This window comes from Hydractinia symbiolongicarpus, chromosome 14, assembly GCF_029227915.1.
Source record: "Hydractinia symbiolongicarpus strain clone_291-10 chromosome 14, HSymV2.1, whole genome shotgun sequence".
Lineage (NCBI taxonomy): Eukaryota > Metazoa > Cnidaria > Hydrozoa > Anthoathecata > Hydractiniidae > Hydractinia > Hydractinia symbiolongicarpus.
Genome location: NC_079888.1, coordinates 7,291,050 through 7,306,537, shown reverse-complemented (window position 1 = coordinate 7,306,537; position 15,488 = coordinate 7,291,050). Strand labels below are relative to the sequence as shown.

Sequence of the window (15,488 nt, the reverse complement as noted above, 5' to 3'; positions counted from 1 at the left end):
CATTGCTGAACCTGTTTCGACTCACGTAACCTTTTACCAGCTCAAACAGTAGGATTACGCGAGTGGCCCAATTTTAAGTAATCTTAGGCATGGTCAATTGTTGCGTAAGTCCAAGACGGCTTTAACCGCGGAATCTAATAACGAATCGGCCCGGCTAGCGCAGTCGGTACAGCATGAGACTCTTCATCGTAGGGTTGTGGGTTCGGGCCCCACGTCGGGAGTTTTCTGATACACTTTTAATTGCATTACCAACGCGCCTTAGAAATCACCAATTCCCCTCTAAGCATGAGTTCTGCCAAAAACCTGGCAAATTTTGAAGAAATGACTTGAAAGCATTCAAATATGGCTTAGTCAATTTTAGATAAATTATCCCTTCCTCACGCATTTCTTAAACAAGTGATTAAATCAGAGTTCAAAAAGAAAATCAGGTTCCACCGAGATTTGAACTCGGATCGCTGGGTTCAAAGTCCAGAGTGCTAACCATTACATCATAGAACCGAATGTGCGACGAAGTGGGATTCGAACCCACGCGGGCAGAGCCCAATGGATTAGCAGTCCATCGCCTTAACCACTCGGCCAACTCGTCTGCTTCTGTACCACGTCCACTTTATGGAAAGCTAACATTGCTGAACCTGTTTCGACTCACGTAACCTTTTACCAGCCCAAAAAGTAGGATTACGCGAGTCGCCCAATTTTAAGTAAGCTTAGGTGTGGTCAATTGTTGCGTAAGTCCAAGACCATTTTAGAAAAATCATCCCTTCCTCACGCATTTCTTAAACAAATGATTTAATCGCTGGATTCAAAGTCCAGAGTGCTAACCTTTTCACCATAGAACCGAATGTGCGACGAAGATGGGATTCGAACCCACGCGGGCAGAGCCCAATGGATTAGCGGTCCATCGCCTTAACCACTCGGCCACCTCGTCTGTTTCTGTACCACGTCTACTTTATGGAAAGCTAACATTGCTGAACCTGTTTTGACTCACGTAACTGTTTACCAGCCCAAACAGTAGGATTACGCGATTGGCCCAATTTTAAGTAAACTTAGGCGTGGTCAATTGTTGTGTAAGTCCAAGACGGCTTTAATGGCGGAACTTAATAACGAATCAGCCCGGCTAGCTCAGTCGGTAGAGCATGAGACTCCTAATCTCAGGGTCGTGGGTTCGAGCCCCACGTTGGGCGTTTTCTGATAAACTTTTAATTGCATTACGAACGCGCCGTGGAAATCACCAATTCTCCTCTAAGCATGAGTTCTGCCATAAACCTGGCAAATGTTGAAGAAATGACTTGAAAGCATTCAAATATGGCTTAGTCAACTTTAACTAAATCAGTCTTTCCTCCCGTATTTTTTATACAAAAGATTAAACAAAAATTCAAAAAGAAGGTCAGGTTCTACCGAGATTTGAACTGGGATCGCTGGATTCAAAGTCCAGAGTGCTAACCATTACACCATGGAACCGAATGTGCGACGAAGATGGGGTTCGAACCCACGCGGGCAGAGCCCAATGAATTAGCAGTCCATCGCCTTAACCACTCGGCCACCTCGTCTGTTTCTGTACCACGTCTACGTTATGGAAAGCTAACATTGCTGAACCTGTTTCGACTCACGTAACCTTTTACCAGCCCAAACAGTAGGATTACGCGAGTGGCCCAATTTTAAGTAATTTAAGGTGTGGTCAGTTGTTGCGTAAGTCCAAGACGGCTTTAATGGCGGAACCTAATAACGAAACAGCCCGGCTAGCTCAGTCGGTAGAGCATGAGACTCTTAATCTCAGGGTCGTGGGTTCGAGCACCACGTTGGGCGTTTTCTGCTGCACTTTTAATTGCATTATGAACGCGCCGTGGAAATCACCAATTCCCCTCTAAGCATGAGTTCCGCCATTAACATGGCAAATTTTGAAGAAATGACTTGAAAGCATTCAAATATGGCTTAGTTAATTTTGGATAAATCAGCCTTTCCCTCACGTATATTTCAAACAAAAGATTAAATCAGAATTCAAAAAGAAGGTCAGGTTCTACCGAGAGTTCAACTCGGATCGCTCGATTCAAGGGTTCAGAGTGCTAACCATTACACCATAGAATCGTATGTGCGACGAAGATGGGATTCGAACCCACGCGGGCAGAGCCCAATGGATTAGCAGTCCATCGCCTTAACCACTCGGCCACCTCGTCTGTTTCTGTACCACGTCTATTTTATGGAAATCTAACATTGCTGAACCTGTTTTGACTTACGTAAACTTTTACCAGCCCAAACAGTAGGATTACGCGAGTGGCCCAATTTTAGGTAATCTTAGGTGTGGTCAATTGTTGCGTTAGTCCAAGACGGCTTTAATGGCGGAACCTAATAACTAATCAGCCCGGCTAGCTCAGTCGGTAGAGCATGAGACTCTTAATCTCAGGGTCGTGGGTTCGAGCCCCACGTTGGGCGTGTTCTGCTGCACTTTTATTTGCATTATGAACGCGCCGTGGAAATCACCAATTCCCCTCTAAGCATGAGTTCTGCCATAAACCTGGCAAATGTTGAAGAAATGACTTTAAAGCATTCAAATATGGCTTAGTCAATTTTAAATAAATCAGCCTTTCCCTCACGTATTTGTTAAACAAAAGATTAAAAAAGAATTCAAAAAGAAGGTCAGGTTCTACCGAGATTTGAACTGGGATCTCTGGATTCAAAGTCCAGAGTGCTAACCATTACACCATAGAACCGAATGTGCGACGAAGATGGGATTCGAACCCACGAGGGCAGAGCCCAATGGATTAGCAGTCCATCGCCTTAACCACTCGGCCACCTCGTCTGTTTCTGTACCACGTCTACTTTATGGAAAGCTAACATTTCTGAACCTGTTTCGACTCACGTAACCTTTTACCAGCCCAAACAGTAGGATTACGCGAGTGGCCCAATTTTAAGTAATCTTAGGTGGGGTCAATTGTTGCGTAAGTCCAAGACGGCTTTAAGGCGGAACCTAATACCGAATCAGCCCGGCTGGCTCAGTCGGTAGAGCATGAGACTCTTAATCTCAGGGTCGTGGGTTCGAGCCCCACGTTGGGGTTTTTTGATACACTTTTAATTGCATTACGAACGCGCCGTGGAAATCACCAATTCTCCTCTAAGCATGAGTTCTGCCATAAACCTGGCAAATTGTGAAGAAATGACTTGAAAGCATTCAAATTTGGCTTAGTCAATTTTAAATAAATCAGCCTTTCCCTCACGTATTTTTTAAACAAAAGATTAAATCAGAATTCAAAAAGAAGGTCAGGTTCTACCGAGATTTGTACTCGGATCGCTGGATTCAAAGTTCAGAATGCTAACCATTACACCATAGAACCGAATGTGCGACGAAGATGGGATTCGAACCCACGCGGGCAGAGCCCAATGGATTAGCAGTCCATCACCTTAACAACTCGGCCACCTCGTCTGTTTCTGTACGACGTCTACTCTATGGAAAGCTAACATTGCTGAACCTGTTTCGACTCACGTAACCTTTTACCAGCCCAAACAGTAGGATTACGCGAGTGGCCCAATTTTAAGTAATTTAAGGTGTGGTCAGTTGTTGCGTAAGTCCAAGACGGCTTTAATGGCGGAACCTAATAACGAAACAGCCCGGCTAGCTCAGTCGGTAGAGCATGAGACTCTTAATCTCAGGGTCGTGGGTTCGAGCACCACGTTGGGCGTTTTCTGCTGCACTTTTAATTGCATTATGAACGCGCCGTGGAAATCACCAATTCCCCTCTAAGCATGAGTTCCGCCATTAACATGGCAAATTTTGAAGAAATGACTTGAAAGCATTCAAATATGGCTTAGTTAATTTTGGATAAATCAGCCTTTCCCTCACGTATATTTCAAACAAAAGATTAAATCAGAATTCAAAAAGAAGGTCAGGTTCTACCGAGAGTTCAACTCGGATCGCTCGATTCAAGGGTTCAGAGTGCTAACCATTACACCATAGAATCGTATGTGCGACGAAGATGGGATTCGAACCCACGCGGGCAGAGCCCAAGGGATTAGCAGTCCATCGCCTTAACCACTCGGCCACCTCGTCTGTTTCTGTACCACGTCTATTTTATGGAAATCTAACATTGCTGAACCTGTTTTGACTTACGTAAACTTTTACCAGCCCAAACAGTAGGATTACGCGAGTGGCCCAATTTTAGGTAATCTTAGGTGTGGTCAATTGTTGCGTTAGTCCAAGACGGCTTTAATGGCGGAACCTAATAACTAATCAGCCCGGCTAGCTCAGTCGGTAGAGCATGAGACTCTTAATCTCAGGGTCGTGGGTTCGAGCCCCACGTTGGGCGTGTTCTGCTGCACTTTTAATTGCATTATGAACGCGCCGTGGAAATCTCCAATTCCCCTCTAAGCATGAGTTCTGCCATAAACCTGGCAAATGTTGAAGAAATGACTTTAAAGCATTCAAATATGGCTTAGTCAATTTTAAATAAATCAGCCTTTCCCTCACGTATTTGTTAAACAAAAGATTAAAAAAGAATTCAAAAAGAAGGTCAGGTTCTACCGAGATTTGAACTGGGATCTCTGGATTCAAAGTCCAGAGTGCTAACCATTACACCATAGAACCGAATGTGCGACGAAGATGGGATTCGAACCCACGAGGGCAGAGCCCAATGGATTAGCAGTCCATCGCCTTAACCACTCGGCCACCTCGTCTGTTTCTGTACCACGTCTACTTTATGGAAAGCTAACATTTCTGAACCTGTTTCGACTCACGTAACCTTTTACCAGCCCAAACAGTAGGATTACGCGAGTGGCCCAATTTTAAGTAATCTTAGGTGGGGTCAATTGTTGCGTAAGTCCAAGACGGCTTTAAGGCGGAACCTAATACCGAATCAGCCCGGCTGGCTCAGTCGGTAGAGCATGAGACTCTTAATCTCAGGGTCGTGGGTTCGAGCCCCACGTTGGGGTTTTTTGATACACTTTTAATTGCATTACGAACGCGCCGTGGAAATCACCAATTCTCCTCTAAGTATGAGTTCTGCCATAAACCTGGCAAATTGTGAAGAAATGACTTGAAAGCATTCAAATTTGGCTTAGTCAATTTTAAATAAATCAGCCTTTCCCTCACGTATTTTTTAAACAAAAGATTAAATCAGAATTCAAAAAGAAGGTCAGGTTCTACCGAGATTTGTACTCGGATCGCTGGATTCAAAGTTCAGAATGCTAACCATTACACCATAGAACCGAATGTGCGACGAAGATGGGATTCGAACCCACGCGGGCAGAGCCCAATGGATTAGCAGTCCATCACCTTAACAACTCGGCCACCTCGTCTGTTTCTGTACCACGTCTACTTTATAGAAAATTAACATTGCTGAACCTGTTTCGACTCACGTAACCTTTTACCAGCCCAAACAGTAGGATTGCGCGAGTGGTCCAATTTTAAGTAATCTTAGGTGTGGTCAATTGTTGCGTAAGTCCAAGACGGCTTTAATGGCGGAACCTAATAACGAATCAGCCCGGCTAGCTCAGTCGGTAGAGCATGAGACTCTTAATCTCAGGGTCGTGGGTGCGAGCCCCACGTTGGGCGTTTTCTGATACACTTTTAATTGCATTACGAACGCGCCGTGGAAATCATCAATTCTCCTCTAAGCATGAGTTCTTCCACAAACCTGGAAAATGTTGAAGATATGACTTGAAAGCATTCAAATATGGCTTAGTCAATTTTAAATAAATCAGCCTTTCCCTTACGTATTTGTTAAACAAAAGATTAAAAAAGAATTCAAAAAGAAGGTCAGGTTCTACGAAGATTTGAACTCGGATCGATGGATTCAAAGTCCAGAGTGCTAACCATTACACCATAGAACCGCATGTGCGACGAAGATGTGATTCGAACCCACGCGGGCAGAGGCCGAAGGATTAGCAGTCCATCGCCTTAACCACTCGGCCACCTCGTCTTTTTCTGTACGACGTCTACTCTATGGAAAGTTAACATTGCTGAATCTGTTTCGACTCACGTAACCTTTTACCAGCCCAAACAGTAGGATTACGCGAGTGGCCCAATTTTAAGTAATTTAAGGTGTGGTCAATTGTTGCGTAAGTCCAAGACAGCTTTTATAACGGAACCTAACAACGAATCAGACCGGCTAGCTCAGTCGGTAGAGCATGAGACTCTTAATCTCAGGGTTGCGGATTCGAGCCACACAATGGGCGTTTTCTGCTTCACTTTTAATTGCATTATGAACGCGCCGTGGAAATCACCAATTCCCGTCTAAGCATGAGTCCTGCCAAAAACCTGGCAAATGTTGAAGAAATGACTTGAAAGCATTCAAATATGGCTTAGTCAATTTTAAATAAATCATCCCTTCCTCACGCATTTCTTAAACAAATGATTAAATCAGAGTTCAAAAAGAAAATCAGGTTCTACTGAGATTTGAACTCGGATCGGTGGGTTCAAAGTCCAGAGTGCTAACCATTACACCATAGAACCGAATGAGCGACGAAGATGGGATTCGAACCCACGCGGGCAGAGCCCAATGGATTAGCAGTCCATCGCCTTAACCACTCGGCCACCTCGTCTGTTTCTGTACCACGTGTACTTTATGGAAAGCTAACATTGCTGAACCTGTTTCGACTCACGTAACCTTTTACCAGCTCAAACAGTAGGATTACGCGAGTGGCCCAATTTTAAGTAATCTTAGGCATGGTCAATTTTTGCGTAAGTCCAAGACGGCTTTAACGGCGAAATCTAATAACGAATCGGCCCGTCTAGCGCAGTCGGTACAGCATGAGACTCTTCATCGTAGGGTTGTGAGTTCGGGCCCCACGTTGGGAGTTTTCTGATACACTTTTAATTGCATTACCAACGCGCCTTAGAAATCACCAATTCCCCTCTATGCATGAGTTCTGCCAAAAACCTGGCAAATTTTGAAGAAATGACTTGAAAGCATTCAAATATGGCTTAGTCAATTTTAGATAAATTATCCCTTCCTCACGCATTTCTTAAACAAATGATTAAATCAGAGTTCAAAAAGAAAATCAGGTTCTACCGAGATTTGAACTCGGATCGCTGGGTTCAAAGTCCAGAGTGCTAACCATTACACCATAGAATCGTATGTGCGACGAAGTGGGATTCGAACCCACGCGGGCAGAGCCCAATGGATTAGCAGTCCATCGCCCTAACCACTCGGCCAACTCGTCTGCTTCTGTACCACGTCCACTTTATGGAAAGCTAACATTGCTGAACCTGTTTCGACTCACGTAACCTTTTACCAGCCCAAAAAGTAGGATTACGCGAGTGGCCCAATTTTAGGTAATCTTAGGTGTGGTCAATTGTTGCGTTAGTCCAAGACGGCTTTAATGGCGGAACCTAATAACTAATCAGCCCGGCTAGCTCAGTCGGTAGAGCATGAGACTCTTAATCTCAGGGTCGTGGGTTCGAGCCCCACGTTGGGCGTGTTCTGCTGCACTTTTAATTGCATTATGAACGCGCCGTGGAAATCTCCAATTCCCCTCTAAGCATGAGTTCTGCCATAAACCTGGCAAATGTTGAAGAAATGACTTTAAAGCATTCAAATATGGCTTAGTCAATTTTAAATAAATCAGCCTTTCCCTCACGTATTTGTTAAACAAAAGATTAAAAAAGAATTCAAAAAGAAGGTCAGGTTCTACCGAGATTTGAACTGGGATCTCTGGATTCAAAGTCCAGAGTGCTAACCATTACACCATAGAACCGAATGTGCGACGAAGATGGGATTCGAACCCACGAGGGCAGAGCCCAATGGATTAGCAGTCCATCGCCTTAACCACTCGGCCACCTCGTCTGTTTCTGTACCACGTCTACTTTATGGAAAGCTAACATTTCTGAACCTGTTTCGACTCACGTAACCTTTTACCAGCCCAAACAGTAGGATTACGCGAGTGGCCCAATTTTAAGTAATCTTAGGTGGGGTCAATTGTTGCGTAAGTCCAAGACGGCTTTAAGGCGGAACCTAATACCGAATCAGCCCGGCTGGCTCAGTCGGTAGAGCATGAGACTCTTAATCTCAGGGTCGTGGGTTCGAGCCCCACGTTGGGGTTTTTTGATACACTTTTAATTGCATTACGAACGCGCCGTGGAAATCACCAATTCTCCTCTAAGTATGAGTTCTGCCATAAACCTGGCAAATTGTGAAGAAATGACTTGAAAGCATTCAAATTTGGCTTAGTCAATTTTAAATAAATCAGCCTTTCCCTCACGTATTTTTTAAACAAAAGATTAAATCAGAATTCAAAAAGAAGGTCAGGTTCTACCGAGATTTGTACTCGGATCGCTGGATTCAAAGTTCAGAATGCTAACCATTACACCATAGAACCGAATGTGCGACGAAGATGGGATTCGAACCCACGCGGGCAGAGCCCAATGGATTAGCAGTCCATCACCTTAACAACTCGGCCACCTCGTCTGTTTCTGTACCACGTCTACTTTATAGAAAATTAACATTGCTGAACCTGTTTCGACTCACGTAACCTTTTACCAGCCCAAACAGTAGGATTGCGCGAGTGGTCCAATTTTAAGTAATCTTAGGTGTGGTCAATTGTTGCGTAAGTCCAAGACGGCTTTAATGGCGGAACCTAATAACGAATCAGCCCGGCTAGCTCAGTCGGTAGAGCATGAGACTCTTAATCTCAGGGTCGTGGGTGCGAGCCCCACGTTGGGCGTTTTCTGATACACTTTTAATTGCATTACGAACGCGCCGTGGAAATCATCAATTCTCCTCTAAGCATGAGTTCTTCCACAAACCTGGAAAATGTTGAAGATATGACTTGAAAGCATTCAAATATGGCTTAGTCAATTTTAAATAAATCAGCCTTTCCCTTACGTATTTGTTAAACAAAAGATTAAAAAAGAATTCAAAAAGAAGGTCAGGTTCTACGAAGATTTGAACTCGGATCGATGGATTCAAAGTCCAGAGTGCTAACCATTACACCATAGAACCGCATGTGCGACGAAGATGTGATTCGAACCCACGCGGGCAGAGCCCGAAGGATTAGCAGTCCATCGCCTTAACCACTCGGCCACCTCGTCTTTTTCTGTACGACGTCTACTCTATGGAAAGTTAACATTGCTGAATCTGTTTCGACTCACGTAACCTTTTACCAGCCCAAACAGTAGGATTACGCGAGTGGCCCAATTTTAAGTAATTTAAGGTGTGGTCAATTGTTGCGTAAGTCCAAGACAGCTTTTATAACGGAACCTAACAACGAATCAGACCGGCTAGCTCAGTCGGTAGAGCATGAGACTCTTAATCTCAGGGTTGCGGATTCGAGCCACACAATGGGCGTTTTCTGCTTCACTTTTAATTGCATTATGAACGCGCCGTGGAAATCACCAATTCCCGTCTAAGCATGAGTCCTGCCAAAAACCTGGCAAATGTTGAAGAAATGACTTGAAAGCATTCAAATATGGCTTAGTCAATTTTAAATAAATCATCCCTTCCTCACGCATTTCTTAAACAAATGATTAAATCAGAGTTCAAAAAGAAAATCAGGTTCTACTGAGATTTGAACTCGGATCGGTGGGTTCAAAGTCCAGAGTGCTAACCATTACACCATAGAACCGAATGAGCGACGAAGATGGGATTCGAACCCACGCGGGCAGAGCCCAATGGATTAGCAGTCCATCGCCTTAACCACTCGGCCACCTCGTCTGTTTCTGTACCACGTGTACTTTATGGAAAGCTAACATTGCTGAACCTGTTTCGACTCACGTAACCTTTTACCAGCTCAAACAGTAGGATTACGCGAGTGGCCCAATTTTAAGTAATCTTAGGCATGGTCAATTTTTGCGTAAGTCCAAGACGGCTTTAACGGCGAAATCTAATAACGAATCGGCCCGTCTAGCGCAGTCGGTACAGCATGAGACTCTTCATCGTAGGGTTGTGAGTTCGGGCCCCACGTTGGGAGTTTTCTGATACACTTTTAATTGCATTACCAACGCGCCTTAGAAATCACCAATTCCCCTCTATGCATGAGTTCTGCCAAAAACCTGGCAAATTTTGAAGAAATGACTTGAAAGCATTCAAATATGGCTTAGTCAATTTTAGATAAATTATCCCTTCCTCACGCATTTCTTAAACAAATGATTAAATCAGAGTTCAAAAAGAAAATCAGGTTCTACCGAGATTTGAACTCGGATCGCTGGGTTCAAAGTCCAGAGTGCTAACCATTACATCATAGAACCGAATGTGCGACGAAGTGGGATTCGAACCCACGCGGGCAGAGCCCAATGGATTAGCAGTCCATCGCCCTAACCACTCGGCCAACTCGTCTGCTTCTGTACCACGTCCACTTTATGGAAAGCTAACATTGCTGAACCTGTTTCGACTCACGTAACCTTTTACCAGCCCAAAAAGTAGGATTACGCGAGTCGCCCAATTTTAAGTAAGCTTAGGTGTGGTCAATTGTTGCCTAAGTCCAAGACCATTTTAGAAAAATCATCCCTTCCTCACGCATTTCTTAAACAAATGATTTAATCAGAGTTCAAAAAGAAAATCAGGTTCTACCGAGATTTCAACTCGGATCGCTGGGTTCAAAGTCCAGAGTGCTAACCATTACATCATAGAACCGAATGTGCGACGAAGTGGGATTCGAACCCATGCAGGCAGAGCCCAATGGATTAGCAGTCCATCGCCTTACCAACTCGGCCAGCTCGTCTGTTTCTGTACCACGTCTACTTTATGGAAAGCTAACATTGCTGAACCTGTTTTGACTCACGTAACCTTTTACCAGCCCAAACAGTAGGGTTACGCGAGTGGCCCAATTTTAAGTAATCTTAGGTGTGGTCAATTGTTGTGTAAGTCCAAGACGGCTTTAATGGCGGAACTTAATAACGAATCAGCCCGGCTAGCTCAGTCGGTCGAGCATGAGACTCCTAATCTCAGGGTCGTGGGTTCGAGCCCCACGTTGGGCGTTTTCTGATAAACTTTTAATTGCATTACGAACGCGCCGTGGAAATCACCAATTCTCCTCTAAGCATGAGTTCTGCCATAAACCTGGCAAATGTTGAAGAAATGACTTGAAAGCATTCAAATATGGCTTAGTCAACTTTAACTAAATCAGCCTTTCCTCCCGTATTTTTAAAACAAAAGATTAAATAAAAATTCAAAAAGAAGGTCAGGTTCTACCGAGATTTGAACTGGGATCGCTGGATTCAAAGTCCAGAGTGCTAACCATTACACCATGGAACCGAATGTGCGACGAAGATGGGGTGCGAACCCACGCGGGCAGAGCCCAATGCATTAGCAGTCCATCGCCTTAACCACTCGGCCACCTCGTCTGTTTCTGTACCACGTCTACGTTATGGAAAGCTAACATTGCTGAACCTGTTTCGACTCACGTAACCTTTTACCAGCCGAACCAGTGGGATTACGCGAGTGCCCCAATTTTAAGTAATTTAAGGTGTGGTCAATTGTTGCATAAGTCCAAAACAGCTTTAATAACGGAACCTAATAACGAATCAGCCCGGCTAGCTCAGTCGGTAGAGCATGAGACTCTTAATCTCAGGGTCGTGGATTCGAGCCCCAAAATGGACGTTTTCTGCTTCACTTTTAATTGCATTATGAACGCGCCGTGGAAATCACCAATTCCCATCTAAGCATGAGTCCTGCCAAAAACCTGGCAAATGTTGAAGAAATGACTTGAAAGCATTCAAATATGGCTTAGTCAATTTTAGATAAATCATCCCTTCCTCCCGTATTTTTAAAACAAAAGATTAAATAAAAATTCAAAAAGAAGGTCAGGTTCTACCGAGATTTGAACTGGGATCGCTGGATTCAAAGTCCAGAGTGCTAACCATTACACCATGGAACCGAATGTGCGACGAAGATGAGGTGCGAACCCACGCGGGCAGAGCCCAATGCATTAGCAGTCCATCGCCTTAACCACTCGGCCACCTCGTCTGTTTCTGTACCACGTCTACGTTATGGAAAGCTAACATTGCTGAACCTGTTTCGACTCACGTAACCTTTTACCAGCCGAACCAGTGGGATTACGCGAGTGCCCCAATTTTAAGTAATTTAAGGTGTGGTCAATTGTTGCATAAGTCCAAAACAGCTTTAATAACGGAACCTAATAACGAATCAGCCCGGCTAGCTCAGTCGGTAGAGCATGAGACTCTTAATCTCAGGGTCGTGGATTCGAGCCCCAAAATGGACGTTTTCTGCTTCACTTTTAATTGCATTATGAACGCGCCGTGGAAATCACCAATTCCCATCTAAGCATGAGTCCTGCCAAAAACCTGGCAAATGTTGAAGAAATGACTTGAAAGCATTCAAATATGGCTTAGTCAATTTTAGATAAATCATCCCTTCCTCACGCATTTCTTAAACAAATGATTAAATCAGAGTTCAAAAAGAAAATCAGGTTCTACCGAGATTTCAACTCGGATCGGTGGGTTCAAAGTCCAGAGTGCTAACCATTACACCATAGAATCGAATGTGCGACGAAGATGGGATTCTAACTCACGCGGGCAGAGCCCAATGGATTAGCAGTCCATCGCCTTAACCACTCGGCCACCTCGTCTGTTTCTGTACCACGTGTACTTTATGGAAAGCTAACATTGCTGAACCTGTTTCGACTCACGTAACCTTTTACCAGCTCAAACAGTAGGATTACGCGAGTGGCCCAATTTTAAGTAATCTTAGGCATGGTCAATTTTTGCGTAAGTCCAAGACGGCTTTAACGGCGAAATCTAATAACGAATCGGCCCGTCTAGCGCAGTCGGTACAGCATGAGACTCTTCATCGTAGGGTTGTGAGTTCGGGCCCCACGTTGGGAGTTTTCTGATACACTTTTAATTGCATTACGAACGCGCCGTGGAAATCACCAATTCTCCTCTAAGCATGAGTTCTGCCATAAACCTGGCAAATGTTGAAGAAATGACTTGAAAGCATTCAAATATGGCTTAGTCAACTTTAACTAAATCAGCCTTTCCTCCCGTATTTTTAAAACAAAAGATTAAATAAAAATTCAAAAAGAAGGTCAGGTTCTACCGAGATTTGAACTGGGATCGCTGGATTCAAAGTCCAGAGTGCTAACCATTACACCATGGAACCGAATGTGCGACGAAGATGAGGTGCGAACCCACGCGGGCAGAGCCCAATGCATTAGCAGTCCATCGCCTTAACCACTCGGCCACCTCGTCTGTTTCTGTACCACGTCTACGTTATGGAAAGCTAACATTGCTGAACCTGTTTCGACTCACGTAACCTTTTACCAGCCGAACCAGTGGGATTACGCGAGTGCCCCAATTTTAAGTAATTTAAGGTGTGGTCAATTGTTGCCTAAGTCCAAGACCATTTTAGAAAAATCATCTCTTCCTCACGCATTTCTTAAACAAATGATTTAATCAGAGTTCAAAAAGAAAATCAGGTTCTACCGAGATTTCAACTCGGATCGCTGGGTTCAAAGTCCAGAGTGCTAACCATTACATCATAGAACCGAATGTGCGACGAAGTGGGATTCGAACCCATGCAGGCAGAGCCCAATGGATTAGCAGTCCATCGCCTTACCAACTCGGCCACCTCGTCTGTTTCTGTACCACGTCTACTTTATGGAAAGCTAACATTGCTGAACCTGTTTCGACTCACGTAACCTTTTACCAGCTCAAACAGTAGGATTACGCGAGTGGCCCAATTTTAAGTAATCTTAGGCATGGTCAATTGTTGCGTAAGTCCAAGACGGCTTTAACCGCGGAATCTAATAACGAATCGGCCCGGCTAGCGCAGTCGGTACAGCATGAGACTCTTCATCGTAGGGTTGTGGGTTCGGGCCCCACGTTGGAAGTTTTCTGATACACTTTTAATTGCATTACCAACGCGCCTTAGAAATCACCAATTCCCCTCTAAGCATGAGTTCTGCCAAAAACCTGGCAAATTTTGAAGAAATGACTTGAAAGCATTCAAATATGGCTTAGTCAACTTTAACTAAATCAGCCTTTCCTCCCGTATTTTTTAAACAAAAGATTAAATAAAAATTCAAAAAGAAGGTCAGGTTCTACCGAGATTTGAACTGGGATCGCTGGATTCAAAGTCCAGAGTGCTAACCATTACACCATGGAACCGAATGTGCGACGAAGATGGGGTTCGAACCCACGCGGGCAGAGCCCAATGCATTAGCAGTCCATCGCCTTAACCACTCGGCCACTTCGTCTGTTTCTGTACCACGTCTACGTTATGGAAAGCTAACATTGCTGAACCTGTTTCGACTCACGTAACCTTTTACCAGCCGAACCAGTGGGATTACGCGAGTGCCCCAATTTTAAGTAATTTAAGGTGTGGTCAATTGTTGCGTAAGTCCAAAACAGCTTTAATAACGGAACCTAATAACGAATTAGCCCGGCTAGCTCAGTCGGTAGAGCATGAGACTCTTAATCTCAGGGTCGTGGATTCGAGCCCCAAAATGGACGTTTTCTGCTTCACTTTTAATTGCATTATGAACGCGCCGTGGAAATCACCAATTCCCATCTAAGCATGAGTCCTGCCAAAAACCTGGCAAATGTTGAAGAAATGACTTGAAAGCATTCAAATATGGCTTAGTCAATTTTAGATAAATCATCCCTTCCTCACGCATTTCTTAAACAAATGATTAAATCAGAGTTCAAAAAGAAAATCAGGTTCTACCGAGATTTGAACTCGGATCGGTGGGTTCAAAGTCCAGAGTGCTAACCATTACATCATAGAACCGAATGTACGACGAAGTAGGATTCGAACCCACGCGGGCAGAGCCCAATGGATTAGCAGTCCATCGCCTTAACCACTCGGCCAACTCTTCTGCTTCTGTACCACGTCCACTTTATGGAAAGCTAACATTGCTGAACCTGTTTCGACTCACGTAACCTTTTACCAGCCAAAAAGTAGGATTACGCGAGTCGCTCAATTTTAAGTAAGCTTAGGTGTGGTCAATTGTTGCGTAAGTCCAAGACCATTTTAGAAAAATCATCCCTTCCTCACGCATTTCTTAACCCTATTCGGTCCGGGGGGGGGCGGATTCCGCCCCCCCCTGACGGTTTTTTTTTAATAACTCCTAATTGCTTTGTTATATGGCTATGATACTTATTGAGTTTCAACATTTATCTATTAGACACCTGCATGCTAATTTTTTAGGTCCCATACCTTTCAGAGGCTTTGATATTGGCCATTACTCGAAACTACCCCTAAAAATCTCTATGAAATCCTTATAATGGGGAAAATATAATAACTCCTGTTAGGATTATCCTTAGAACTTGAAACTTGCAACACAACTTTGTTTCATCAAGAAGAATCATTTGGAATAATTTGAACACGTGACTAATCCGATTTCCCGATTTTGTCGGATTTTACCCGAAAATCGAAAAAAAACGGATTTTCGGGCAATTTTTGGCAATTTTCCATCCGATCCATGTAAAAACCGGAAGATATGTTAAATAACTTTTATTTAGCTTTTAGAAACTTCAAACAGAATGTAAAAATTCGCTCTAGAACAAAAGTAATTATATTTTAAGCAGATAGTGGCATTTTTAA

The 15,488-nt window shown here is 43.9% G+C and overlaps 28 non-coding genes across 28 annotated transcripts; 12 read left to right on the top strand and 16 right to left on the bottom strand.

Moving 5' to 3' along the window:
* Positions 1–843: 843 nt before the first annotated feature.
* Positions 844–925, bottom strand: Trnas-gcu (transfer RNA serine (anticodon GCU)). The gene has a single exon. It is a non-coding gene; the product is annotated as a tRNA-Ser (tRNA).
* A 183-nt stretch (positions 926–1,108) lies between these two features.
* Positions 1,109–1,181, top strand: Trnar-ccu (transfer RNA arginine (anticodon CCU)). Its single transcript has one exon. It is a non-coding gene; the product is annotated as a tRNA-Arg (tRNA).
* Positions 1,182–1,465: 284 nt separating this feature from the next.
* Trnas-gcu (transfer RNA serine (anticodon GCU)) lies at positions 1,466–1,547 on the bottom strand. The gene has a single exon. It is a non-coding gene; the product is annotated as a tRNA-Ser (tRNA).
* Positions 1,548–1,730: 183 nt separating this feature from the next.
* Trnak-cuu (transfer RNA lysine (anticodon CUU)) lies at positions 1,731–1,803 on the top strand. Its single transcript has one exon. It is a non-coding gene; the product is annotated as a tRNA-Lys (tRNA).
* A 286-nt stretch (positions 1,804–2,089) lies between these two features.
* Trnas-gcu (transfer RNA serine (anticodon GCU)) lies at positions 2,090–2,171 on the bottom strand. Its single transcript has one exon. It is a non-coding gene; the product is annotated as a tRNA-Ser (tRNA).
* A 183-nt stretch (positions 2,172–2,354) lies between these two features.
* Positions 2,355–2,427, top strand: Trnak-cuu (transfer RNA lysine (anticodon CUU)). The gene has a single exon. It is a non-coding gene; the product is annotated as a tRNA-Lys (tRNA).
* Positions 2,428–2,633: 206 nt separating this feature from the next.
* Trnaq-uug (transfer RNA glutamine (anticodon UUG)) lies at positions 2,634–2,705 on the bottom strand. The gene has a single exon. It is a non-coding gene; the product is annotated as a tRNA-Gln (tRNA).
* A 7-nt stretch (positions 2,706–2,712) lies between these two features.
* Trnas-gcu (transfer RNA serine (anticodon GCU)) lies at positions 2,713–2,794 on the bottom strand. The gene has a single exon. It is a non-coding gene; the product is annotated as a tRNA-Ser (tRNA).
* A 182-nt stretch (positions 2,795–2,976) lies between these two features.
* Positions 2,977–3,049, top strand: Trnak-cuu (transfer RNA lysine (anticodon CUU)). Its single transcript has one exon. It is a non-coding gene; the product is annotated as a tRNA-Lys (tRNA).
* Positions 3,050–3,333: 284 nt separating this feature from the next.
* Trnas-gcu (transfer RNA serine (anticodon GCU)) lies at positions 3,334–3,415 on the bottom strand. Its single transcript has one exon. It is a non-coding gene; the product is annotated as a tRNA-Ser (tRNA).
* A 183-nt stretch (positions 3,416–3,598) lies between these two features.
* Positions 3,599–3,671, top strand: Trnak-cuu (transfer RNA lysine (anticodon CUU)). The gene has a single exon. It is a non-coding gene; the product is annotated as a tRNA-Lys (tRNA).
* Positions 3,672–3,957: 286 nt separating this feature from the next.
* Positions 3,958–4,039, bottom strand: Trnas-gcu (transfer RNA serine (anticodon GCU)). The gene has a single exon. It is a non-coding gene; the product is annotated as a tRNA-Ser (tRNA).
* A 183-nt stretch (positions 4,040–4,222) lies between these two features.
* Positions 4,223–4,295, top strand: Trnak-cuu (transfer RNA lysine (anticodon CUU)). Its single transcript has one exon. It is a non-coding gene; the product is annotated as a tRNA-Lys (tRNA).
* Positions 4,296–4,501: 206 nt separating this feature from the next.
* Trnaq-uug (transfer RNA glutamine (anticodon UUG)) lies at positions 4,502–4,573 on the bottom strand. The gene has a single exon. It is a non-coding gene; the product is annotated as a tRNA-Gln (tRNA).
* A 7-nt stretch (positions 4,574–4,580) lies between these two features.
* Positions 4,581–4,662, bottom strand: Trnas-gcu (transfer RNA serine (anticodon GCU)). Its single transcript has one exon. It is a non-coding gene; the product is annotated as a tRNA-Ser (tRNA).
* A 182-nt stretch (positions 4,663–4,844) lies between these two features.
* Trnak-cuu (transfer RNA lysine (anticodon CUU)) lies at positions 4,845–4,917 on the top strand. Its single transcript has one exon. It is a non-coding gene; the product is annotated as a tRNA-Lys (tRNA).
* A 284-nt stretch (positions 4,918–5,201) lies between these two features.
* On the bottom strand, positions 5,202–5,283 carry Trnas-gcu (transfer RNA serine (anticodon GCU)). Its single transcript has one exon. It is a non-coding gene; the product is annotated as a tRNA-Ser (tRNA).
* Positions 5,284–5,466: 183 nt separating this feature from the next.
* Positions 5,467–5,539, top strand: Trnak-cuu (transfer RNA lysine (anticodon CUU)). Its single transcript has one exon. It is a non-coding gene; the product is annotated as a tRNA-Lys (tRNA).
* Positions 5,540–6,446: 907 nt separating this feature from the next.
* Trnas-gcu (transfer RNA serine (anticodon GCU)) lies at positions 6,447–6,528 on the bottom strand. Its single transcript has one exon. It is a non-coding gene; the product is annotated as a tRNA-Ser (tRNA).
* Positions 6,529–7,332: 804 nt separating this feature from the next.
* Positions 7,333–7,405, top strand: Trnak-cuu (transfer RNA lysine (anticodon CUU)). The gene has a single exon. It is a non-coding gene; the product is annotated as a tRNA-Lys (tRNA).
* A 206-nt stretch (positions 7,406–7,611) lies between these two features.
* Positions 7,612–7,683, bottom strand: Trnaq-uug (transfer RNA glutamine (anticodon UUG)). Its single transcript has one exon. It is a non-coding gene; the product is annotated as a tRNA-Gln (tRNA).
* A 7-nt stretch (positions 7,684–7,690) lies between these two features.
* On the bottom strand, positions 7,691–7,772 carry Trnas-gcu (transfer RNA serine (anticodon GCU)). Its single transcript has one exon. It is a non-coding gene; the product is annotated as a tRNA-Ser (tRNA).
* Positions 7,773–7,954: 182 nt separating this feature from the next.
* On the top strand, positions 7,955–8,027 carry Trnak-cuu (transfer RNA lysine (anticodon CUU)). The gene has a single exon. It is a non-coding gene; the product is annotated as a tRNA-Lys (tRNA).
* A 284-nt stretch (positions 8,028–8,311) lies between these two features.
* Trnas-gcu (transfer RNA serine (anticodon GCU)) lies at positions 8,312–8,393 on the bottom strand. The gene has a single exon. It is a non-coding gene; the product is annotated as a tRNA-Ser (tRNA).
* A 183-nt stretch (positions 8,394–8,576) lies between these two features.
* On the top strand, positions 8,577–8,649 carry Trnak-cuu (transfer RNA lysine (anticodon CUU)). Its single transcript has one exon. It is a non-coding gene; the product is annotated as a tRNA-Lys (tRNA).
* A 907-nt stretch (positions 8,650–9,556) lies between these two features.
* On the bottom strand, positions 9,557–9,638 carry Trnas-gcu (transfer RNA serine (anticodon GCU)). The gene has a single exon. It is a non-coding gene; the product is annotated as a tRNA-Ser (tRNA).
* Positions 9,639–10,827: 1,189 nt separating this feature from the next.
* On the top strand, positions 10,828–10,900 carry Trnar-ccu (transfer RNA arginine (anticodon CCU)). Its single transcript has one exon. It is a non-coding gene; the product is annotated as a tRNA-Arg (tRNA).
* A 3,157-nt stretch (positions 10,901–14,057) lies between these two features.
* Positions 14,058–14,139, bottom strand: Trnas-gcu (transfer RNA serine (anticodon GCU)). Its single transcript has one exon. It is a non-coding gene; the product is annotated as a tRNA-Ser (tRNA).
* Positions 14,140–15,488: the final 1,349 nt, after the last annotated feature.